Source organism: Apteryx mantelli, chromosome 18 (genome assembly GCF_036417845.1).
Source record: "Apteryx mantelli isolate bAptMan1 chromosome 18, bAptMan1.hap1, whole genome shotgun sequence".
Lineage (NCBI taxonomy): Eukaryota > Metazoa > Chordata > Aves > Apterygiformes > Apterygidae > Apteryx > Apteryx mantelli.
This window is the reverse complement of record NC_089995.1, coordinates 51,748-75,853: the sequence shown is the minus strand read 5'-3', so window position 1 is coordinate 75,853 and position 24,106 is coordinate 51,748. Positions and strand designations below refer to the sequence as shown.

Below are 24,106 nucleotides of genomic sequence, written 5' to 3'. Positions count from 1 at the left end.
CAGGAATTACTCAGTGGAACATCACAAATTTTGCTCTAACACTCCCTCCTGCCTCTGAAAACGACTAATCGAATCCTAAGTTGTGATTCCGAGAAAAAAAAAAGAAGAATGGGGGAGGGCCCTGAAAAATGCCTCCAACATTTTGGATGCAACTTGTGCAGACACCTTTGCTGGGATTCTGTCCAAGATTAAGACATCTAAATTTAGATGAATTAGATGCCTAAATTCCACTAGATGTCAGTATAGTCACAGGAGTATTCTAGAAAGCTAATTAGCTGACCATGCATCTACTGTCGGGTGAAGTGAATAAGTACACTTGTCAGACTGTTGGTTCTAGCCACCAACACAGCCACCTCAATTGGTTGAGGTTGCCTCAGAGGGTGAACCACACATCCCACTCAGCTGCTGGAATGTTTCTTCAGCTTCAAGATGGAGAGCCTGTGAGCAGTAACATCAGTTTCTGATGTCGGAATCATTACTGCAGTTTTGGGTGGTCTCACCTCAAGCTGGCCATGAGGTATAGGTACATTTCTACATACAGCTGCCTTAGTTCCTGTTCCTCCCTGCTCTATCCATTAGACTCCAGTTTCTTTACTGGATCATAGAAACGAAACCCTGAGCCCCCAGCACGTACCCTCCTCCTTCTGTAGCAGGGACTGTCTTTCTCCTCCCTGTTTGCAGAGAAGAGCAGAATCTACTAATCAGTTCTGCTTCGCTGCTTAGAGCGGGTAGGAGCCAGTAGTCATTGGGCCTACACTCAGCTCTTATGCCTAGATTAAACTCCTTCCCAGAACTGGGGAGGTCCTACATCCTCTTTCATAATCTACTCATGTTCTGATCCCTAGACTCCACTTCCAAACTGTGGTGCTTGAATACAAATTTCTCTAGAGCTTCTCTGGTCACCAGCACCCTTTTGAAATATTTAGCGTCAAAGTCAAACTAGAGATGCAACACTTGTTCCCAGACTGTTCTGCTGCATTCCTGTGACTTAACAAGTATTGGTGGGTCTGAACTGCCCTACTTCCTTACTTAGGATGAGATGGTTAGAAGTTTAAAGACTGGAGTGGAATGCCAGGTATCTCAAACCTTGTGAAGGAAATGCTTTCTAGCAGTACCTCTGGGAGATACCACTTGCTTACCTTGTTTTTTGAGGGCTTCATCCAGGGGCCCTCCTGTATGAGCGAGATGGCCGTGGGAGGCTGCACACACCACACACATGGCTTCCTGGTCCTCCTTGCAGAAGAGACTGATGACTTCATGGTGCTGGCAGCAGAGCTTCTCGTTCTGCATCTTTTCCTTGACAAAAGGCAACTGCCAGGCTGTCTCCACTATGCTGGCCAGCTGCTGGTTGGGGTACATGACTTGCTGAGCACAAACATGCTGACACATTGGGCAGCTGAAGTCCTTGACCACTGGCTCCCAGTAGTGGGTGATGCAGGCTCTACACAAGCTGTGGCCACCAGGAATCATGACAGGGTCCTGCAGGTAGTCAAGACAAATGGAGCAAGTGGTGTCTATGTTAAGGACCTCCAAATGACTGAGGCAAGCCATTGGTGGTAGTGCTATGAGATGGGCACAGACTTCGGGAGACAGTTCCTATATCCTGATATAGGAATAGTCACCTGGAGAAAAAAAAAGAAAAAGAGAAAAAAGAAAACCACACCACAGAGCAAATAGATCACATACATGCATTATTCACCATGTGGACTCAAGGAAGCCTAAGAATCAGGCCTCATAGATATTCTCTCCTAGCTTGAGTGAGGAGAGAAGACTAGAGAAAAGACATCGGTTATGTAACCCAGACACCTGGTTCAGCTTCATTGTCCTGTTCCTCACTGACCAAGGCAAGCAGTAATTTAAGTAACAAGCATTTATTGAATTCTCCAATACCTTGCAGGAGAAGGAGTTCTTTCCCCATATCAGACATGGGGGGGGGGGGGGGGGTTGAAGGCAGGCTGGAAATAGCATGCATGTTAGCAAGCACAGTAGTACTGAATATTTCTGCTCTGTCACCTACATACAGACTTTTTCCCTTGAACTCAGCACATTGTAACTAGACACACAGAGAAACAGAAATGAGAGGTCCCACTTTCATACATAGCCCATTGAAGCCAGTCTGGAAGAGGACTTATTAAAAGATAGCCCAGGCCTCATGGCATAGACTAAATAGACTAGCTTCCCCCTCTCACTGTTTACACATGTTGCTTACAAGATGAAAAATTCCAATGCAAACAAGTTTTTTAACAAAGAAAACATTTTTCATCCAGAGGGTGACAAAACGCTGGGACAGAAGCCTAGAGAGACTGTGAAACCTTCATACTTGGAGACAGGGAAAAACCAGCTGGATAAGACCCTTAATGTCAGAGGTACCCGAACTTGCTCAAGGGTGAGAGCGCTGGGCTGAGTGCAGCCGAGCTGCAGGATGAGGTCTGCAGTCACCTGGTGAGTGAGCTCTGCGCTGGGGCCCACGTCCCTGCGGCTGGATGTCCCATGGCTCCTGCACCGCAGGGCCGCCCGGCCGTGGGTGCGCGGAGGGGCGTTTGCAGCCGGAGATGAGCTCCCACGTCCCTGCTTTGCCCTAGGCCCGAGACTGCCCCGCGCTGCTGGAGAGGCTCTTCAGCACGACCCAGAGCTGCTGCACGGGGAGCTACCAGGCATCGCAGGCAGCAGCCGTCATTGTCCTGGGTGAGAGGCAACACCGAGCTCTCGCGCTCCTCCCGGCTGCGTCCCCCGGGTCGGGGTTGGGGTCCAGGGCCGGGGTTGGGGTTTAGAGCTAGGGCCATGTCCTAATGGCTGCGTTTTCCTGTGTGCCAGGCATCCTCCTGGATACCACGCCAGCCAAGTGGCTCCAGCAGCGGGACCTGGCATTCCTGTTGGGAGGTAGGTGATGGCGGCCGGGCTCCCGCCTCGAGGGACAGGGAGGCATCCGGAGGCCCCGTGGGTGCCGGGCCAGGGACGCTGGTGCTGAAAGCCAGTGGGGCGTGGGGAGAGGGGACTCGCACGGCCCCCAGGCTCCTGGCCAGGGAAGCCACCCCCAGCTGGGCGCCGCGGGGCACCCAGGGCCGTGGGGGAAACGGCTGCCAAGCACCCATGGTGCCTCCCTGCGTTGTCTTTGCAGCTCAGCAGAGGCGGCAGCGTGCCGAGGCTTCCTGTGCATGGCGGGCGGCAGCCCCAGTGCCCTGCGCTGGGGGACCCCAGCACCCCGGGGCAGGAGGGCAATAAAGCTCCGTCCACACAGGGAAGGTGCCGGCTGTGTCTGGGCTCTCTGGAGGTCTTGCGCTGACCCCGGCCCTGCCGCGCCCAGAACATGGCCCTGGTGCCCCCCCCGCCATGCCCTGCCCAGGGACACGGCCTGGGGGTAGTAGGGACACAGGGGAGCAGAGAGACCAGGGGTGAGTGGGGGGCACTGGGGATGATGGGGGCACCGGGAGGTGCCTGAGGACGCTGGGGGGCACTAGGGTGGGACAGGGGATGAGAGGGGCCCTGGGGATTCCATGGGGAGTGGAGGGACCGGGGGGTAAGGGGGGGCTAGGGGGGGCCAAGGGGCCCCAGGAGTCCCTGGGAGGCACCTGGGGGTGAGTGCAGACCCGGGGGTGGAGCTGCTCTCCAGGGGCGGTGACAGGAGCATGGGGTGGAGCTGGGAATGGGGCCAGGGCAGGGCGAGCCCCAGGGGTGAGTGTGGGCTGCCGCGGGTGGGGAGCTCAATTTGGCCCCTCATGGCAGCTGTCCGCCCCTCCCTCCATCCCTCCATAGGGACCTGGGCACTGGGGGCTGGGAGGGCAGCGGCGGTGGCCTCGGGTGAAGAGCGGCAGGGCTCGGCTGTGGGGCCACGCCAGGCTGGGGGCACCGGGGCTGGGGCTATGAGCACGGCCAGGGCGCAGGGCTGCCTGGCTGCAGCGGGCCAGGCCAGGCTCGGCCAGGGAATAAAGCCCGAAGGGCTGCAGCCCAGCACCCCCTGCTTCCCCAGCGCCACCCAGGCTGCCTCGCACCCAGGGCCGGGCCCTCCCCACAGGGCCACCCCAGCCGAGTTCACAAGCACGGCCCAGAGCCGCCCAGGGCCAGCCCGGGATGGGGCTGCTCCTGTGAGCCCCGCACACAGGCCAGTGGCAGGGGCAAGCAGGAGGCTGCGTCCCAGAAACAGGGATTTGGGGGGCCACGTGCCAGGGCAGGCAGGAAGGGAAGTTGTGAGGTTTGGGGGCCCAAAACGGAGACTTGGGGATGCATTTTTGAGCTCAGAAACAGGGGCCTAGCCATCTGTTTCTCTGGTTGAGAACAGAGACTAAGTTCCCCGTTTTTGAGTCAAAGATGGGGACTAAAATCCTGCGTTTCTGGGGCCACAAACACAGGCTAGTTCGAGCACTTCGAGGACCAGAAATGGAGCCTTAGTTGGCTGCCTTTGTGTCTGAAAACAGGCCAAGAAGTCCTGCATTTTGGGGGCCAGAAAGAGGGCCTTTATTTGGCTGCCTTTGTGGTTGCAAACAGCAACCGAGGCCTGTGTTTTTGGGGCCTGAAGTGGAGGCTTAGCTGGCTGTTTTTACTACTCAAAATGGAGACTAAGTCCTCTGTTTTCGGGTCCAGAAACAGAGACTGAGACATGTTTTGGGGACTTGAAAACGGTGGCGAGGTTGACTGTTTTGGGGACAAAAAACAGAGGCTACATCCTGCATTTTGGGGGCTGTTTCTGTGGCTGAAAATGGAGGTTAAGTCCTGCGGTTTGGGGTGGCTTATTGCGCGGTTGGATAGCGCGGGGATGGGGGGGGGTCCTGGGTCAGATCGGGACCGTGTCAGGCGGGGGGATCCCAGAGGCAGCACTGCGGGGGGTCGCGGGGGGGGCAGGGGCAGTGTCGGAGCTGCCCCGGGGCTGGTCGCGGCGGTGTCGGGGAAGCCCCGGGCCGGTGTCGGGGATCGCGGGGCCCCGCTCCAGGCTCTGCGGCCGCTTCCGGGGCCCCGGCGGGGGGGGGGGAAGGGGCGGGGCGGAGCGGAACGGAATCGCCACAGGGTCAAACCTCACTGAGCGCTGCGGCACGCAGGGAATTCTGGTCTTCCGGCACCGGGCTTCCGGGCGGCCATTTTGGCCTGCAGAGCATCCCGGGAGGCGCAGTGTTCCGGCACCTAGCCTCCGGGCGGCCATTTTAATACGCAGGGCGTTCTGGGAGATGTAGTCTTCCCGTTATGGGCTTCTAGAGGACCGTGTCGCGCCTCTCGAGGTGGCGGCAGGTTACTTCTCTGCAGGCGGTTCTCACTAGCTGGCTGCCTTGTTCTCCGTGGCAGGCCAGGAGCTGTAGTTCCTGTGCCTTCTCAGCCCTGCAGCAGTGGCCCGGTGTGTCTGTCCTTTACTGGACATGTGCCGTTCACACCAGAGTCCCTGTAGGTCACTGGAGACAGTGGAATTTCCCTGTTTTTCCCTGGTACAGGGTTAGGGTTAGGGTTTAGGGTTGCGGCCATTTAGGGTTAGGGTTAGGTTAGAGGGTTAGGGTTCGGGTTTGGGTTAGGCCCATTTGTTGGCCCTCTAGACCCCTTAGCACCCTCCTAGTGCACTCTGGACTACTCTTTCAGTCTTCCTTCTGCCCCAGAGCTGCATCTCAGCCCTCTAGACTCCTTAGGACCCCTCTTGTTCCCCCAGAACCCCTCTGGAGACCTTGGTTGTGCCCTAGAGCTGTCTTTTGGCCCTCCACACCCTGCAGAATCTCTCTTGTCCCCGCAGACCACCTCTGCAGGTCTTCCTTGCTCCCCAGTTTTTACTTTTTTGGCCCCCTAGTTCCCTTAGGACCTCCCTAGCGTGTTCTGGGCTACTTTTGGGGCCTTCCTTGTTTCCCAGAGCTGTACCTTGGCCCTCTAGACCCCTTTAGGAGCCTGGTAGTCCCCTCAGAATCCCTCCGGAGGCCGCCTTCATGCCCTGGAGCCCTCTGTTAGCCGTTTAGCACCTTTAGCAGCCCTCTCTTCTGCTTTGGCCCCTCCTTTAGCTTGTTAATTTCCCCCTGCAGGCCTCTGTTGGCCCTCTACACCCCTTAGCATCCCTCTAGTGCACTCTGGACTATTCTTTCAGCCTTTCTTTGTGCCCCACAGCCGTCCTTTGGCCCTCCAGCCCCTTTAGCTGGGGCAGCCCTGACAGTGGGACGTGAAAAAGACACCTTTGACTACATCCAGCTGAAGAAATGTAAGCCGAAGGATCAGAGGAAATAACTGCTTCCCAAGGTTTGTTACCTAGCAACACATTGTCAAAGTTTTTTATGAACAATCATACTTGATCAGGTGCCTATTCATTCCATGAATATTAGCGCAAAAATGCGTACGTTACCGATCCTCTAAAGCAAGTCCATGGCACTGGGGTGGCATGTGTAGTGAAGACTAAATCCCATAATAACACATTTTGATGTTGTTCTCTTACATGAAAGCACTTAGAGCAGATTAAAACATTTATCGTACTCTTTTGTTTGTTGAATGGGCCACGATACTAAGAGAGACCTGCAGTGAAGGAGACATAGCAGCCAGTTTCCTTAGAGAAGGTGTCTTGTCCTGTACTTTAGGGCTTGCTGTACATCTTGAGAGATAGTAGTGAATGACAGGTCTCCTTTTAACCCCTGGGGAGCAGAAAGTCGTGACTTGAGGGCAAATTGTTTCTTGCAGCTGGGTTAGAAGGAGCTGGCTACCAATCAAAAGTAATGACAATTCTGTGGAGTCCCTGGAAGTTTTGAAAAGACCGTATTTACCTTTTAGAGAAGGCTATGCACTTTCATTACTAATACCTGTGGTAATCAAGCCAGGTAAGTGGTACACAGGTGATCAAGCCATTAGTCTTTTGCAGAACGGCACCGGGGGGGGGGTGCGCATGCGCACTGCGCCCCGCCGTGCTTACTGCTGCCCTCGCGTGTCGAAAAAGTAGTACTGCACCCGCAACACGCGCACTGCTTCCTGCCGTGCTCACAGCTGCTGTCACGTTCCGAAAATATCAGTCTCTCCGTGGACAGTGTCGGGGGAGTCCCGGGCCAGTGCTGGGGATCGCGAGGCGGCGCTCCGGGCTCTGCGGCGGCATCCGGGTCCCGAAGGCGGGCGTGCGGCGGGAAGAGGGGCGAGACGGAACGCAGTCGCCACAGGCTCAAACACTGCAGCATCCCGCCCCCCCGGGCATGCTGGGAGCAGTAGTCTTCCGGCACTGGGCTTCCGGGCGGCCATGTTAGTCTGCACAGCATGCGGGGTGGGGGTATAGTTTTCCAGCAGTGGTTTTCCCAGTGGCCATTTTAGTCTGCAGGGCATGCCGGGAGATGTAGTCTTCCCATAGGGGGCTTCTGGGAGACCATGTTGTGCCTTTCGAGGTGGCGGGAGGTTCAGTTCTCTGTCAGCGAGGTTCCCACCAGCCGGCCGCGTTGTGCTCTGTGGCAGGCCTGGAGTTGTACTTCCAGGTGCCTGTGCCTTCTCCGCCCTGCAGCAGTGGCCCGCTGTGTCTGTTCCTTACCACACATGTGTTGCTCGGGTGTCGAAAAAGCACTACTGCACCGTAGCGCATGCGCCCTGCCTCCCGTCGTTCTCACTGCTGCCCCCGGGTGTCAAAAGCTCCGTACTGCACACGCAAGGCGAGCGCACGCGCACTGGCTTCCCGTGCTCACTGCTGCCCTCGGGTGTCGACGCACCCGTGCTGCAGCCACCACTGCCCTCCCCCCGCGTACAAAGAACACTGCAGCCAGCCGGCGCGCAGACGCAGTGCCCGTTGCTGTGTTCGCCACTACTCTCCAGTGCTTCAGTAACAGGTAAGTGAATGGGCCGTGCTCGTCACCCCTTCCCGGTGCTCACAGGCTGGTGGCGCAGAACACTGTTCCTTATCAGTGCTTCCTGGTGTCGCGGGGATGGGCGGTGCCATCTCGGAGCTGCTCCATGGTGCCCTTTCACCGGGGCAGCACCAGAGCCTGCTTGCTGATGCCCACCACAGGCACGGGCACAGGCACGGGCAGCCTCGAGGCGCTTGTTGCTTGCTGGGAGCCCCACGGGGCCGCAGCGGGCTGCGGTTCACACGCCCGAGCTGGCCAGCTGCGGCACCATGCGGCAAGCACGCGAGGGCGCCATTGCAGGTCTCACCTCCCTCCCGCTCCTCCTGCTCCCCCCTGCCCCTCCCGCTCGGTCCGTAGCCAGCGCACGCATGGTGCTCAAGCACCGGGCCCTCGCTGCAGCCACGCTGCATTGGCGGCCTGCGCATGCGCAGCAGCGGGGAGCAGCACGGCGGCAAGCGGGGCTGGCATTTTCGCTCGGTGGCGGTGGTGGGTGAGGGCCAAGGCCACTCAGAGTCGAGGATCTGGGGGTGCCAGTGAGGCGAGCGCAGGCCTTTGGGCGGCTGCGGGCGTCAGGTTGCATCCTGGCTGCTGGTGCCATTGGTGCGTGGAGGCGGCAGTGCAGGGCAAGGGGTGGCGGGGACTGGGCCTGGCGCCGCACCGCGCTGCGCCGCGCAAGGAGCGCAGGGCAGGGTCTGCGTGGGGCAGGGTCTGCTGGAGCGCGGTCGGACTTTTCCTGCCTCGTGTGTCGCCTTTAGGGCCCCAGTTCCTCCCCAGCGCGGGCCGGGGCGTGCGCTCGCCCCTGCGGATGCGGCCCAGAGGAGCGGGGAGGCAGGCGGGCCCCAGAGCAGGGTTGTGGCGCGGTGTCCGCAGGAGGACGGCTCCTGTTATGGCAGGCACGCCCGAGAGTGCTGGTAAGTCCCGAGGAGGTTTAAAACTTCTGGACCCAGCAGGTTGAAGGTCAGGTGAGGTACGATTAGTGCAGCCCCAGGTTATTTCCTTGAGAGTTGTGGCTAGGCAAGCAAGAAGATGGATAGAAGAACGACACTCCCAGGCACCTGGAGGCCTCCCCCACCCCCAGGCACAGACTGTGGTCACCAGCCAACATGCGCACCAACTGACTGAAAGCCCTGCTGAGCCTCGCTGAGCCCTGCTCCCTCCTGTACGGCTGCCCCAAAGCCATGGGCTTCCCCAGTGCGGTATGTGGTGACAGGTCCTCCGTTGCCTCTGACGGCTCCCCGGGCACTCATGTGCTGCACAGGGGTCTGGATGTCTCCAGCAGTGGCCCAGCAGCCTGATGCCTCCTCTTGTCTGGCACATAGGGTCCTTCACAGCTCTTCTGGGATATGGGGCCCTTGGGGAGTTCCCTGCTGCCTCTTCTGGCATTCTCTGCAAGCTCGTAGATCCCTCCTCCTCCTCCCCTCTCATGGGGCAGGAGACCAGTGGCTCCTCCTGCAAAGCTGACAGCCACATGCGGCACCCCTACGCGCTCACTGCGCATCTGGGATGGCCCCCCTCCCACCCTGAGGGCCCTGCAGATTCCCACCCTTCCTGCAACCAGCCCCCCCAAAGCCATTAAACCACCCACAAGTCCTGCCCCAACAGCCCCACAGGCCTCTAAATGCCTCCAAACCCTGCCGCAACATGGTCACTGACTCCAGACTTTCCCCTAAACTCTGTCCCAAAGCCCCAAACAATCCTAAAACCACTCCCAGAGCCAGTCCCCGCAGCAGTGAGGTGTTCTAATAAATATGGGGGGTGATCTGTGTCTCCCCCTGGACTTGGTCCCACTTTAGAGAAAAGGGAATTTACAGCACTTCTTGGTGAAGAATCTTGATGGGTGGGTGCACAGCTGACAAACAGATTTTTCTCTCTTTTCTTCTGAGCCACCTCTTAGTAGCCTCTGTGCGTGCAAGAGGACTCTGTAAAGGTGGCTGACCTGGGATAATCATGCTGTGCACAATGCTTAAGGAGAACATTGACATAAAATTACAGGCTAAGGAATAACCTAAAAAAATAAAAGTCTCGGGAAAAGCCTAAGAGAGCACTGATGGGCTATGGGAAGCCCCAGTGATGCTACAGAAAACAGCATGGGTTTTAGGCACCTCCTCAGAGCAGGAGAAATGTCTTACTCCAGCCCATAGGACAATGGGTGCTCTTAATTACCACCTTTAATTACCGAAAGTGTTGTGAAAGCAGAAGGGACTAGAGATGATGCATAGCAGGTTATGGACTATATGTAAAGTTTCAACAAACAACAGTCCCCTCTTCAAACAGAAACAGTTTAGTCTTAGGTAACAGATGAATGTGGCTTTGAGTAATGTGAAGAGAAGCAATTATGTCAATCACCCAGAAAGCCTTGGAGAAGTGGTCCAAGGATCTGATACCCTCACAGCCTCATCAGTCTTCTCGGTTTGTCTGGCAGGGTAGCCCACCGAAGAGGGGCATCTTGAAGAGAAGCAGCTAGACCTAGTGATCCAGTTGTTCATTTTGGTCATCACCTGTGAGGTCAGCATCCGAGCGTAAGAGGAATCTAGGAGCTGTATCAAAAAAGTAATAGGTTTGAAGCAGAGAGAGGCAAATCAAGTGCTGTTGTTCTTCTGTGTAGCTAAAGACTGAGAGACTTGTCGGTTAAGCGTGTGTATACAAGGGTTTGAGAAAGGATACTGAACAGTAACAATAATAATGAAGCAGAATAAAAATCAGGTTTCATGGAAGATGGTGTAGGTAACTATTAGGTGATGTGCCTCCCTGTCTATTAACCTAGCCCTAATTGCTGTATGTCATGTTTCCAAACTGTTTACCCTGCAATGTATGATGCAAAGTGCTGTATTAAGACCTTTCCTTTAAGAAAAAGAAAAAAAAAAGAAAAGAACACGGTAAAGAGAAAAAGAACATGCATAAATCTAAGTAGTGTTTCACTGCAAGTAAAATGCAAGTTTATCTCTTTCTAACGGAGGTGGAACCAATGATAGGAAATGCTGACAAAGAGAAAAGCTGGACAAGCAGTTTTTTTGTGATTAATACTGAAGGGATGGGATGAAACAAGGAAGCCAAAATGCAGTTTAGCGGACCCTTGATATCACCAGAAACTGCTACAGAAGGAGGTGTTCTGGCATGGGTAACTAAGGTAACTCTTGATAATGGCTGTTAGTTATTTCGGCCTCCCAGAGGCAGCACTGAGGACCAAGTAACCCGTTCCGTTTTGTTATCATACGTGCATATATAGAAAGGGAAAGATATAATATTTAATTTTTAGATTAATTGCCATGGCTGAAGTTGAAGAGATCAGAAAAATGTAAGCAAGCTGAAGTAATGAAATCAAATGGAACCAACTGAGAGCTGGAACCAACTCCATCGCCCAAAAAGGGAAAGCCCGTTCCTCCTGGCGAGGAAGGATTGCCATTAATAGCGGTCGAAATAATAGATCACCAGCATACAATGGAAGGTCTGTACGCATTACAAAAAGTATGCTACGTACATATCTTTCTGCGCGTGTGACTTTATGCATCTATGATGCATCATACTTTAAGAGCTACAAGACAGTAAACTATTACCTTAGGGGAATGATGGTCAAGTGGCCAGAGTTACTGAAGAGACAGAGAGACAGAAGCGTCCAAATTGTAAAGTTAAGAGAGCGCTTTCAGGAAGGCTCAGTTAGCGCAGCCCCAGGTTAATTACCTGGCAATGGTACTTGGGGAAATGGGAAGACAGTAGATGGAAGAAAGGTTAAAGCCTTGTGGATTTAAGGCTCCTTCTCATCAGTTCCAACTTAGAGCAGTTTTAGGAGGATTTAATTTCCTCCTGTAGCGTTAACATAGCTTTGCTGGTATCAGCAGACTGTGGTGGAAATTACTGGAAAGGAGTCAGGAACAGAACAAGGAACGTGAGGCTGCTTTCACTGAACTGGAAGAAGTGGCTGTAAAATCTGCTGCCCTCAAATTCCCAGGACAAGGCAAGCCTTTTTCAGTAATGCTTTCCACATCTGCTGAGTCCATGGGAGCAGCACCGTTAGAAAACAGCGGTAAGGGAAAGTGGGTGCCAGTAGCATCATCCTTACATCCCCTTTGGGGTCAGAACAAAAATTCTCCGGCTGCGAGAAAGACTGTTTAGCAGCAGTCTGGGCTGTAACTGTCTTTGAGACTTTCACCTTTGAGAGGACAGAGGCAATCCAATCTGCTCAATTCCCTCTGAAGTAGCTAATGTCAGGGAAGCAAATAGACAGCAGAATATCATCTATCCAAGTGGCAACAGCGGGCACTAATCTTAATGAGCGGGGCAGGGTGGGGTGAGGGGGTTTACTGCGCAAGTGTTACAAAAAGTGGATCTTCTTGTGTGTGTCTGAATTGACAGAGCACGGTTGTGCCAAAAATGTGGACACAGGAGGCTTCTGAAAGATTACTCTCTAGCGGCTACTTAGTCTAACTTCCCTTTCACAGCAAGCCCGACTGTCGTCATAGCTCCCAAAAGAGGGGTTGGGGGAAGCGGTATTTGTGGCTTGCGTATTCTCATTTACCTTGCTTGTGTGTGTATTAGATCCGCTTTTGTGCTTATAAACAGCTTTGGATTCTTATGATTCTCTGCAGAGCTTTGAATGTGTTTTTTTTTGTTTTTTTGCTTTGCTTTATACTTTTGTAGGGCGATGGATTTTACTATGCCTCCATCAACAAGCACTGGCTGACAAAGTTGTTATGTCCCAGCAGAGACTCTTAGGCAAGACGGAGGAGTTCAGCTACGCAGCCTGCCAGAAGAATGTCGCCTGGGAGGGGTTGCTAGCTTTGAGCTATAGGCGCTGGTGCATATGGCTCATTCTGTCAGACTTGAAGAGGTTTTCTTTGGCTGCAGAAATTTTAACTTGGCTTTATACCCTATAGTGGTAATATTTTTGTATTTATAAATTGTGTTAATTCTAGGTGTTCAGAACATCGGGGAACGACTGTATGCCACCATGAAGAACTACAGGCTACCGCCCTCAGCCCTTTGTAAGTTATCACATGTCAAGAGCAGCCAGGAGACTCCAAATGCCGATGGAAAGGTTCTCTGCCTGGTCCTGACGAGGAGCCTTTGGCCATAGGAGGGTTGGCCGCGTCCTTACTGGACTTGTGAGTAATAAGCCACAATTCACGGACCAGCAAAGGAGGAGGGGAATAGCAACTGGTAGCCCTGTCGCGGTCCGCGGGAGTGACGGGAATGAATCATACGCATTCACAGAATGCAGGTTCAATTCCATCTTTATTCAGCAATTTGCCCATTTTATAAGTACAAGTATTCGGTGCTCTGGCCCTTGATTTGTGGTTCATACAGATTATGTCACAGGTAGCCAATCATTGCACCGATCACGCACGCAGCGGTCATGCCTTGTACCTTGCTGCTTGTTTAGCAAAGCTGTCTAGCCCTTAACCTTGGTTCCCACTGGCTTCTGCTAGCTTATCTGTACTTTCTCAGGATGTATCATTCCCAGCTGCACCAGTGTCCTTGGTAAAACTACTTCAAAGCACATAGCAGCGGCTACAGCCTGAGGCCTAAGGCTTCAGCAAATTTAGCTACTCATGCTAAGCAAGTTATGCTAAGCAACTAATCCTAAACAGTGTAGTTCCAACAATCTATATTTCATATAGATTGTTGTTCTGAAGTACCGCAAGGGCCCCAACATAGCCCAATCGCTACGGCATTGCTGTTGCTAGCAGGGCCACAAGGTGGCTGCTTAATGTCATAACAGCAACTTGGGACCCCAGAATAAAAACCGCTACAGTGCTTAGAGGAGGATCTGTGTTTGCCCAGGTTAGGGAACCATCATTAAAGCTTTGGGGGGGGGGGGAAGAGCTCCAAAACGAGACTCTTCCAGTGACCTTGGTGGTTTGATTCATTTGCAGGCTGACGATCTGAGGGCTCGCAACTTGAAGAGGAGCAGCTCAGCCCATTTTGTTGATTTTGGTGATACTGTTTTAAGGAAGCGTGTAAGTACAGAAGGGGTCTGGAAGGATTTTCAAACAAGACGGGAAAGAGCAAGGAAGATTGGAGAGTGGAAAAACTAGGTGCCATGGGTACTGAAGTTGTTAAGGGCTGATAGAATTTGGAGTTAAGCCTCTGAAAGGTGCTAAGGCACAAGGAGTAGTAAAATACCGTGACTGAACACAAAGTTCCTCCCTAGTCTGTGCCTGTGCGTGCACCCTCGCTCTTGCAGACGCAGACACCCTGGAGCTGTAGGGAAACAGGCCAGCAGACCCACAAGTGGGCTTTGGGCACAGTGGTGTGCAGAGAGCTCTGCGTGTTTGGCAGGTGAACGGGGATGGAGAGTGGCAAGGGCTGTTCCAGGCTGTCTGGATCCATCCAGTTCTGCTCCCTGTCCCTCTGTCCAGCTCTCCATCCTTCTCTTTCTTTCCCCATGGCTCGGTCCGGTGCCCCATCCCTTTGTTTAGCTACTCTTTTCTCTGCCCAGCTGCCCATCCCTCTTGTACGCTTTCCATCCCTCTCTCAATACCTACATCCCTCTGACTGGCTCCCTGTTGCTCTGTCCAGCTCCTCTTCCTCTCCCTATCCCACTACCTGCTCGCTGTCCTTCTGTCCGTCTCCCCATCCTTCTGCCGCTCTCATCTGTCTCTCTGTACCTCTCTTTGCCTCTCCAGCCCTCTGTCCTCCTCTCCAGCCTTCTCTTTCTATTTCCATCCCTTTGTTCAGCTCCCCATCCATCTATTGGCCTCCCTATCCCTCTTTTCTGCTGTTCTATCCCATCTCTCTGTCTGACTTTCCCTCCCTCTTTTTCTCTCCCCACCCTTCTGGCTGGTTCTTCATCCTTCTCTTTCTCTTCCCATCGCTCTGACCGGCCCCTGTCCCTCTCTTCCAGTCCCCATTCCTCTCTCTGGTTCTCCCCCCTTCTCTTTTGCTGCCTGTCCCTCTGTCTGCCTCCGCTTCCCTCCTTTCCTCTCTTTATTCTTCTGTCCACCTCTGTATCTCTGTTTTTCCCTCTTCTGCTCCCCAGTCCTTTGTGCAGCCCTCCATCCATCTGTCTGGCCCTCTATCCCTCTCTGTCTATTCCTTTGTGCAGCACCCTTAACCCTGGGGTCAGGTCTCTAGTCTTCTCTTTCTTTCTCCATCCATCTGCCAAGCTCTTTATCCCTCTTTTCTTCTGTTCTGCTCTCTGTCCCTGTGCCCAGCTGAAGGTCTGTCATTGCTTTGTGTTTTGTCTGGTGTGGCAGGTGCCAAGAGGCAGTTGGCACTCAGCAGAGATGATCAGCAACACCCAGAGGGTCCCATCAATCTGCCTGGTTCGGGTCTTGTGAGACACCTCTGCAGGGACTTTGCGTGCTCGGCAGGCAAGTGGGTTGGAGTGTGGCGAGAGCTTTTCCGGGCTGACTGGGTCCGTCCGGTTCCACTCCCTGTCCCTCTGTCCAGCTCGCCATCCTTCTCTTTCTTTCCCTGTCACTCTGTCCGGTGCCAGCAGCGACCAGTGGGTCCCATCAGTCTGCCTGGTTCCAGTCATGTCAGACACCTCTTCAGGGACTCTGCGTGTGGAGGGCTGTGGCTGTGCAGTGGGGGAGCAGTAATGGGCCAAAGATGCAGTGGGGGATGTAGCAGGCAGTGAAGAGGCTCCTGGGGAAGGAAGGTGTCACGGAGGCAGAGAGCAGCAGAGGCTCTGAGTACTCGGATGTTAGGACAGGTGCTCGTGGTAGGGCGGTCTGGAGCTGCTGCTGTTGTTGTCTGTCCTACTCGTCAGCGCAGTCTGCAGTTATTGCGTTTTGTCCGCCTGTGCGCAGACGGGGCTGCTGTGTGGTGCAGCTTGAGTCACGATCGTGATGCTGGCATTGAGCCCAGTTTTCTGTCAGGTCTGCCTTTATGCAAACTGGTGTCTTCCCTACATCAGCCTTGCTCTGCTCCTCTTCCAGGAGCCTGCGCTCAACTCTGCTTTCTGGCACACTGTCGTGTCATAGGGCTTTCCAGTAGGGTCTGTCTGACTTGGGCCGCTTGTGTTGTCCGCTAGGCAGCCTGAGCGAGTGAAGCAAAATACTCCTCCTGGCACTGTCCCAGCCAGAGTCAGTTTCCCATCAGCTCAGTCTCTCCAGAGTTTGGAGTTTCTGGAGGCCTTATTTTTTATCCTGCCTTGGCTGGACAGCGCTTTCTGAGAGTGTCTGTCCGTGGCAGTTTCCCTGAGGAGTATCATCTACCAAAGGCTGGAGGTGGCCAGGTGACTGACCGAGCCTGACTGTACGTGAGGGTTGCTGTGACATCCCTGCGATGAAATGGAGCCAGAGAGGGTGAGTGAAGCAGCACAGAGGGTCAGTCATAATTGCGGAAGCAATTATGGGCCTTGGACTAGGGAGTAGTTTTAGGAGGGCTGTGCAGTTGCTTGGCCTCTCAGTAACCATTCTGGCCGCTTTGCAGGTGGCTGAAGCATAGTCCAGCAGTCAAAGGAGCATTGTCACAGCTGGGAGCTCTGTGGAGATCTGCGGCTGGCCATGGAGGATGAACTCTGACTTGCAGCGTTGACACAGCTAAATCCTGGGACTGCACTGTATGTGAGCAGGGCTGGGAGGTGGAAGCTGGTTTTGCCCTAGGTGGTTACTGGTGTCATTGGCTGTGGATGTTTGCCCATAGAGCTGAGAAGACCAAAAATGTAATTGTCTGTAACACAGATGAATTAGTGCTTGCAGTGTTTCAGGTAGGTTCAGTGGAAGTGCAGCTTAGTGCAGTCCAGTGGCATGATTCTTGCACATGCTCACATTTGAACGGTGGCTAAAACCAAGCCTATAAACAGCAACTGTCACGTGATTTTGGTGCGTGTCTTCCTGTTCTGCTGCCATTCTAAATGAAGGGGAAACTTCTTAAACTGTGGGCAAAACCCCATGGCTTCTCTGTACTGTTCTCATGCTCATGGGTGCTTTGGTGTTTCTTGCTTAAAGCTGAGGGTTTGAAGTTTTTCACTTAAGGTTTATTGTTTAGTTTGTTGTTGAGGGTCTGTCACTCAGGGGTTATGGTGTATTACTTCATTTTGTGGGGCTCAGTCTTCATCAGTCAGAGTTTACAGTTTGCTCATTTAGCAGTCAGGGCGCAGAATTTAAAATCCAACCTCATCCCTAAATTTTAAAGCTTTGGCAACCATTTGGATTCCAAGATTTGCAGTTTGTCACTTAGGGTGCAGGGTTTACAGCTTACTGATCAACGAAAAGGGCTAAATCCTTGGATAATAAACTGTAAGCCCTGAAGCCTAAGCAGCAGGCTGCAAACCCTCCTTCGAGGTTTGTAACCTTCCCCTGTACCCAGCGTTCAGCTCTGTGCGCTGACCTGAGGTCTGGGTTTCATGCGGAGCAGGCCCATCACACCGAGACTGGCGATGCGATGGGTGAGCTGAGCACTGTGAAAGCGTCCTGCAGGGCTCTAGTCTGGGGTAGGGCAGAAGCACAGGCAGGCGAGATCAGGCATTTTCCTCTCAACTCTCAGAGCTGGATCCTATCCCTGAAGGAAAGAGCAGAGGGGGTAGATTGTTGACTACTCAGAAACCTGCCACGTCAGGGGCAGCAGCAGGAGCTGACCCTTCCCTGACAGATGGAGGAACGCTGGTGTGGTCATGACTCTTCGGGTGTCACAGGATAAGGGGAAGCATGGCAGACTCATGCCCAGGTGTTGTTTCTGTTCAGTAAAACAATAAACAGTTGCTTTATTCTTTGCACTCATGTCTGTGGTTCCTGCCGTCACTTTGCCTGAAGATAATGCCCAGGGGAGGAGGTTACACACTGTGTGTGCTGCTGGGAGCTGGTCCCCAAGTCCCTCGTACTTTGGTGTCCCTGCGGTTCCCAGGGAACCCAGTGCTGTTCGCAGGGCTGTGGGGAATTTCCCTTGCATTGCCTGGACCTTGGGGTGGTGTCGGTGGCGTTTCTCATCATCCTGGGGGCAGCCAGGGCCCCTCCAGGGCTGCGTGAGGTCTCCAGGCTGCTTCCGGATTTGCTTTCAGCACTTCGCCATGTCCCTTGTGTGTCTGGGGATGAGGCCTATGTGCCTGGAGCTGGGAGATAGTTTCTGTGGGGATGGGGGGAGCCTGCAGGCACTGTCCCATCAGCCACTTCGAGCCGTGTGATGTGCCTTATGGTCCCTTTGGTGTGCACCAAGGCCCTTCGTTTGTATTTTGGTTTGCCCCAGAGCCCTGTGTTTGCCCTCTGATGCTCTCAGGAGCCCTCAATTCACATTTTGGGTTGCCCTCAAGCCCCCTTTTGTGCCTTTTGGTGTGCCCCAGGGCCCTATGTTTGCTTTGCAGCACGCCCCAAAGTTCTCCATTTAGCTTTCTCCCCTGTCCCAGAGTTTTCTGGGTGCTTCCTGGTGTGCCCCAGGGCCCTCCCTTTGCCTTTTGGCACGCCCAGAGTCACTGTTTGCTCTATCATTGCCTTTTTTTACTTTTGTTGCACTCACAGCTCTGGATTTGTTCTCTTGTCTCCTGAATACTTCCTTTTCCTCTCTGTACACCCCAGGGGTCTCCCTTCAGCTTTCAGCAACCTGCTCTCAGGAGTGGGGGTGCCTCTGCTACCCTGGGAGCCCCAGCTGCCTATGATGGGGCTGATAGCCATTCCCCCTCCCCAGTTCCTGATGGGCTGCAGCTGTGGGCCCTAGGGCTGGGACCAGCCCCAGGTGGGGCTGGGGGGGCAGGATGAGCCCCAGGTGGGGCTGATGGCAACAGTGGGTACACACCGGGGTTGGGGTTGCAGTTGGGGGAAGCCTGTGCTGGGGCCAGTCTGGGACAATGGAGCTGCTGCTGAGCACCGCCTGCTGGGACCAGCATGGCGGCTGCACCATGGAGGAGGTGAGCAGGGCAAGGGTGTCCACACTCAGGGCTGCGGGTCCCCCACGTGCTGGGGGTCCCGGCGGACGGGAGCGTCCCGGGCAACGCAGAACAACCAGGGTGCACCGGGGCTGGGGATGGCGGTGCACTGGGGCAGTGGGGGCCGGCCGAGGACGTGGTGGGGAAGAGTGGTGCACTGGGGCCATGGAGAGCAGGGAGGGTGTACGCCAGGGCTTTGTAGTGCGGGAGGGTAGGAAGGGGGAGCGCCGGGGCTGTGGTGGGGTTTATTGCGCGGTCGGAGGAGCGGGGGGGGGGGGGGTGGTCCTGGGTCAGACCAGTAGCGCGTCGGGGAAGGGGAGGAGGGATCTTAAGAGAATCCCTGGGGAGGATTGCGGGGGGGGGGGGGGGGCAGAGGCAGTGTCGGAGCTGACCCGGGGCCGGTCGCGGCGGTGTCGTGGGAGTCCGGGACTGGTGCTGGGGTTCGCGGGGCTGCGCTCCCGGCTTTGCGGCGGTATCCGGGTCCCGAGGGGGGGAATAGGGGCGGGTCGGAACGGAATCGCCAGAGGGTCAAACCTCACGAAGCGCTGCACACACACCCCCCACGGCATGCCGGGAGCAGTAGTCTTCTGACACTGGGCTTCCGGGCGGCTATGTTACTTTGCGCGGCATGCCGGGAGCAGTAGTCTTCTGTCACCAGGCTTCCGGGCGGCCATTTTAGCCTGCACGGCATTCTGGGAGGTATAGTCTTTTGGCAATGGTTTTCCCGGTGGCCATTTTGCTCTGCAGGGCATGCCGGGAGGTGTAGTCTTCCTATATTGGCCTTCTGGGAGACCATGTTGCGCCTCTCGAGGTGGTAGGAGGTGCAGGTCTCTGTCAGCGGGATTCCCAGCAGCCGTTTGCGTTGTGCTCTGTGGCAGGCCTGGAGGAGTTCCTGGGAGTTCCAGGTGCCTGTGCCTTTTCAGCCCTGCAGCAGTGGCCTGCTGTGTCTGGTCCTTACTGGATATGTGCTGCTCACGCGAGAGTCCCCATAGGTCATCAGGGACAGTGGAATTTCCCAGTTTTTCCCTCGTACAGGTCAGGAAGTGTTTTGCATCTCTGGTGTGACCAGGCAGGGTTGTCCCCAGGGGCTGGGACTGTTCCTCTCAGCAATGGGGAGGGCAAGGAGAGTGTGAGGGCCTGTGTGGACTGGTAGTCATAGCTTTGCTCAGAACTGAGGCTAGTTAGGCATCAGCTATGAGGAGCGGTGGTGCTGGGAGGGCTTGGTGCAGAGCTGTCCTGTTATGCAGCACAAGGGAAAGTCCTCAAGGAAACGTGATCAGCACTGTTTCTGTCCAAGGAGCCTAGAACAGCCTGAGAGACCCTGGAACAGCCACAGGTACCCCACAGCAGCCCCAGGGACACTGTGTCACTGCCTCCCAAGGTCATTGCATTCAGGTACCTTTAACCATGCGGAAAGAGCCTGCAGGAGGCCTGGGCATGGATACAGAGAATCCCCAGTTGCCTCTAAGGAACTGGAACTATAAGTATTCTCTTTACAAAGATGCGATCTCTTTGATGCCTTGCTGCTGCTTCTGTGTTGCTCGGTGCCCAGGTCTACTCTGCTCAGAGCCACCCTTCTTCCTGCCCTCTGCTCTGTCTCAGCTGCTGGCCAGAGCAAAAGGGGTGTGTGGCTAAGCAGTGGGCCAGGGTGTCTCAGCTGCCTGCTATAGGACAAACAGGAAGGGGAATCGGTGACAGGAAACGAAAGTACATGTGGATGAGAAACAGCTGCTTTAGAGGACGAAGATGCAACTGAGATGCAACAGGGGCAACTGAGAGGAGTAGAAGTAATGGGGGAAAATGGTGATGAGGAAGGTGTGTTGTTAGACGCAGTACAGTGGAGAAGAGAGGGAAAAATTGCTCCTATGATGAAATAAAAACTGTTCTCAAGAGATATTTGCTTTTTGCCCTTCAGGTTATGAATCTGCATGACTTCCTGAGAACTTTTCTGAGCATGTGGTGTTGTGGGTCACGACTGCCTGGGCAGCGGTCCCTAACTTGTCTGCCAAGACTATGCAACAGCTGACAGCTGCCTGTGGAATGAAAGCAAAGGCCAACTTCTCAGAGGTAAGAGATAGGGTCCAAGCAGGAAGATTATGGCGGGTGAGTTAATGCCCCAGAATCTTCAGTTTTCCCCCTTGTCTCCCCAGGACTCACACATTTGCTCCCTAGTTCCCTCAGGACCTATCTATTTGCCTTTAGGTGTGCTCCAAGGCACTGCATTTGTTCTCCTGTCCGTTAAGAAGTCTTTGTTTCTCTCTAGATCCTGCAAGATTACAAGGATCGCTCTGGAGCCCTTCTTCATGCTCTGGAGCCCTCTGTCGGCCCTTCAGTCCCTTTAGCAGCCGTCCGTTCTGCTTTGGCCCCCTCCTTTGGCCTTTTAGTTTCCACCCGCAGACCTCTGTTGGCCCTCTAGACCCCTTAGCGCCCCCTCTAGTGCACTCTGGACTACTCTTTCAGCCTTCTTTTGTGCCCCAGAGCCATCTTCTGGCCTTCCAGCCCCTTTCACACCCCTCGAGTCCCCTCTGAACCACTCCAGAGGCCTTTGTTGTGCCATGAAGCCCTGCTTTGGTCACCCGGCCCTCTCAGCAACCCTCTAGTCTGCCCTGGACCCGTCTTTTGGCCACAATAGCGCCCTAGAGCTGTCTTCTGGCCCCCCAGCCCTCTGTGGAACCCTGTAGTCTCCTCAGAGTCCCTCCGGAGCCCTCCGCTGGCCCTCCAGCCCCTTTAGCAGCCCTCTATTCTGCTTTGGCCCCCTCCTTTGGCCTTTTGGTTTACACCCACAGACCTCTGTAGGCCCTCTAGACCCCTTAGCACCACTGTAGTCCCCTCGGAACCCTTCCAAAGGCCTTTGTCATGCCCTAAAGCTGTCTTGTGGCCCTCGAGTCCCCTTAGGACCCATCTAGTCCGCTCAGAACTCCTCTGGAGGCCTTTGTTGTGCCCTGGAGCCCTCTTTTGGCCATTCACATCCCATAGGAGCTCTTCTGTCTCCTCAGAGCACCTCCGGAGGTCTTTCTTGTTGCCCTGTTTTTATGTCTTGGCCGTGTAGTCTCCTCAGAAGCCCTCTGGTCTGCTCAGAACCCCTCGTGGGGTGCTTGTTGTGCCCCAGAGCTGTCCGGCACGTTCCCCCCCCCCCAGCCCCCTTCAGAACCCTCTAGTCTCCTCAGAAGCCTTCCACGTTTCTTCCTTGTTCCCCAGAGTGGTGTTTTGGCCATGTAGAGCGCTTAGCACCTCCCTAGTGTGTTCTGGACTACTCTTTCAGCTTCCTTCTGCCCCAGAGCTGTATCTTGGCCCTCTAGACCCCTTAGGACCCCTCTCGTTCCCCCAGAACCCCTCCGGAGACCTTGGTTGTGCCCCAGAGCTGTCTTCTGGCCCTCCGCACCCTGCAGAACCTCTCTTGTCCCCTCAGACCACCTCTGGAGGTCTTCCTTGCTCCCCAGTTTTTACTTTTTTGCCCATCTAGTCCCCCTAGGACCCCTCTAGGGTGTTCTGGACCACTCTTTTGGCCTTTCTTGTTCCCTAGAGTTGTCTTTTGGTTTCTAGCTCCTTTAGGACTTCTGTAGTGTTCTCAGAATTGTTCCTGAGACCTTTTTTATGCCCTAGAGTGCTCTTTTCATTGTTCAGTTGCCTGAGCACCCCTGTTTCCCTCTGGGCCCCTTGGGAGGCCTTGGTTGTCTTCTTCTGGCTTCTTTTAGTTGCTCTCTAGTCTCCGTAAGAGATGTCTAATCTGTTCTGGATTCCTCTTCAGAATTTTGTTCTGCACGGATCTCTGTTTGTCCTGTAGAGCCCTGAGGAAGCCCTTTATTTTACTTTGAACTATTCTTTCAGCCTTTCTTTTGTTCCCAAGCTCTGTTTTGGCCCTTTAGACCTTGTAGGACCCCTCTAGTACCTTCAGAACCCCTTCTGGAAGCCTTTTTTGTGCCCTAGAGCCCCGTGTTGGTTCTCCAGTCCTCTTAGCACCCCTCTTTTCTCCTTGTGTGTCTCATTCATCTAGAGAAACAGAGCTCATGTTCCCCTGGTGATCTACCCATTTTGCCCACTGACCACTTTTTCTAATTACTCTAGGTGCTATATAGGAAACACCTCTCTTTGGAAGTACTCACATTATAGAAGGATGCTTGTTCCAGGAGTTTATTTTGATCTCTTGCTTTACCCTACAGGAAATGCCGCCCTGCTAGAACAGCTGTACTATCTGCGGTTCTGAACCAATTACAGGAGTGTGGTATAGTGTGCCCTTTATAGGTTATATGGGACGTTGTAGCTTTCTTCCTAAGCATAAGCAGAAGTGATTTCTAGTTTTTAATGCAAAGGCCAGTGCTAGTTAGGGTAAAAAATAACATACCTCCTGATATTATGGATACAGTGTATGAAGTCTCAGCAACCAAGCAGATGGTCTGCTTCATCAAAGAGGTCTGTTTATCCTTTCTATGCTCTCCATTCTAGATACTGAGTGGAAGAAAAAGCCTTGCTTCTGCCTAGCCCTGTGTATTTATGGGTGCCATTGGTTTGCCCCTCCTCTTCCAAGGGCTTGTGGGTGGGTCAGTGGGTGGGGTTAGGGTTACATAAAGCCAGGGTCTGGGGCCAGGGAGTTCATTCTGCTTTTGTTCTGCTATGGGAGCAGTGCTCTGGAATTGCCTTGGCAAATAACAGCATTTGAGGAAGTGAAGCTACCCAGGAAGATTTATTGCTGCATTTGGAGAAGCAAAGGCCATTCCTTAATGTAAGAGCAAGGGGATGGCTCAAGCTGGAGTTGTGAGCATGCCAGAAAGCTGTTTGTTGCAGGCAGTTTTTTTCTTGGGGTCAATATCTTGGTGTGGGGGTGTTCAGGGGTGAGAGAGGGCTTCTGAGTCTCCAGTTGTATCTTCTGTTACCTGTCAGTATTGTTTTCTGGTGTTTCTGTGTTTACTGTGGAAGGAATGCAGCTTCATCACTGGACTCTTTCAAGACGATTTGTTTGTTCCTCTCCTGGACTGCAGACAAGAGGAGACAGCAGAGGTCCTGGGAAAACATTTACCTAGGTGTGTGGGGTGTGGGATGTTTGGGTTTTTTGGTTTTTGGTTTTTTTTTTTTTTTTTTTTTTTTTTTTTTTTTTTTGGTAGCATCTCCAGTAACTGGGATGTGTGTGAGGTATTGCTCTCATCAGCTAGTTTGGTTTCTGGCTCGCTTGCTAGATGTTTTGCTGCTCCTCAGAAATATTGTCAGCCCTGTTCAGGGAGAAACTGTGTGGGTTTTTTGTGGTATGTAGACTTGCAGAAGAGTCCTGACTTTATCTGAAAAGGGAAGGAAGCATCCTCCCTCCTTTCAAGTACAGTACGATGAGAAAGGAAGTCACGTCATTGGACACCAAACCCAATTGTGAGTAAGCGCATGTGCCCCAAGGGCTCAGAAACTAACCTACAAACAACTAACAAGCTCACCTCTTTTCCTGCCCAAGCCTCAGTGCTGAGAGGGAAGAAACTGCTGGACTTCTCTGGACCACGAGGAAACAATTGGCAGTCTTCCCTGCCAGCTCCTTTGTTATGTCCGTGCCCCTAAACCCACT

At 53.9% G+C, this 24,106-nt stretch overlaps 1 long non-coding RNA gene across 3 annotated transcripts; it reads left to right on the top strand.

Annotated features, from left to right (window-relative positions):
- Window positions 1-13,651: 13,651 nt before the first annotated feature.
- Window positions 13,652-17,424, top strand: LOC136993602 (uncharacterized). Of its 3 annotated transcripts, none has more exons than XR_010885980.1 (3): window positions 13,652-13,717; window positions 14,957-15,073; window positions 15,900-17,424. It is a non-coding gene; the product is annotated as an uncharacterized lncRNA (long non-coding RNA). The 3 variants fall into 3 exon arrangements; XR_010885979.1 differs by lacking the exon at window positions 13,652-13,717 and having other exon boundaries at window positions 14,599-15,073; window positions 15,900-16,012; window positions 16,140-17,424; XR_010885978.1 differs by lacking the exon at window positions 13,652-13,717 and having other exon boundaries at window positions 14,599-15,073.
- Window positions 17,425-24,106: the final 6,682 nt, after the last annotated feature.